General features: G+C 48.1%; 1 pseudogene; it reads right to left on the bottom strand.

The window, feature by feature from the left end:
- Positions 1 to 673: 673 nt before the first annotated feature.
- LOC112344056 lies at positions 674 to 792 on the bottom strand (annotated as a pseudogene).
- Between the last annotated feature and the right edge of the window lie 446 nt (positions 793 to 1,238).

Below are 1,238 nucleotides of genomic sequence, written 5' to 3'. Positions count from 1 at the left end.
ATATCCGGGCCCGGACATGTCCGGCCCCGGACATGTCGGGCACCCGGACATGTCAGGCCCCGGATATATCCGGGCCCGGACATGTCTGGCCCCGGACATGTCGGGCACCCGATATGTCGGGTCCCCGACATGTCCGGCCCTGGATGTGTCTAGCCCTGGATATATCCGAGTTTTATTTTGACACGTGGCATGGTCTTTGGTTTGATCTCATAGAGTTTTATTGTTTTCAATGTGTGCCACATTGACACGTGGCATGCCCTTTGGTTTGTTCTCATAGAGTTTTATGGTTTTCAATGTGTGCCACATTGACACGTGGCATGTGCTTTGGTTTGTTCTGAGTTTTATGGTTTTCAATGTGTCACATTGACACGTGGCATGCCCTTTGGCTTGTTCTCATAGTTAGAGTTTAGTGTCCTTGACCTTGTATGCCACGTGACACACATATGTTTGGACTTGCTTGCCATGCCACGTGGTGACAATCACCAACACATTATTTCTAACTTATATCCTAGTTAATAACTAGCTAACGACACAATTTGGCAAATACACCTTACATTCACAATTGTAAGTAGTATTTAAAGACCATACACTTATATGCTATGGAAAAATACTCAAAGTTTATATATTAAAACAGTGATCTTACAAAAATAAATGACTTGTAAGGAAAAAAAAAAGAGGGGGTCACTTGGACTTCCCGGGTGGTCACCCAGCCCAGTACTATTCGAGCCCAGGGACGCTTAACTTTGGAGGTCTAATGGGATCCAGTGCCATAGTCACGGTTTGAACCCACTCTGAAATATTTCACACTCCCCCTACTCTTATAGTGGGGCAGCTGATCCAAAGCTGCAGTGTACCTCCACAATCCCGTGTTCTTTTTGGGTGCCAAAAAACCTGCGGGACGTGTGGTATCTCCCCAACAATTCACGAAGACCGTGTTTTGGGCCCCAAAATGCACGCTGCGAAATGCGGGGTACCTCCCCAACTTTTCGTGAAAATCACGCGTTTTGGGCCCAAAAAAGCCCGCGGAACACATGGTACCTTCCCAACTTTTCGCGAAAAATCGCGCGTTTTGGGCCCCAAAACGCGCCCCGCGAAATGCGGGGTACCTCCCCAACTTTTCGTGAAAATCGCGCGTTTTGGGCCCCAAAAAAAGCCCGCGGAACACGTGGTACCTTCCCAACTTTTCGCGAAAAATCGCGCGTTTTGGGCCCCAGACATTCCGGGCCACTTTTTTTTCC

The sequence above is a fragment of the Selaginella moellendorffii genome, unplaced genomic scaffold (genome assembly GCF_000143415.4).
Source record: "Selaginella moellendorffii unplaced genomic scaffold, v1.0 SELMOscaffold_538, whole genome shotgun sequence".
Classification (NCBI taxonomy): domain Eukaryota; kingdom Viridiplantae; phylum Streptophyta; class Lycopodiopsida; order Selaginellales; family Selaginellaceae; genus Selaginella; species Selaginella moellendorffii.
Note: the sequence above shows the minus strand (reverse complement) of the source record. Positions and strands in the feature narration are given on the sequence as shown.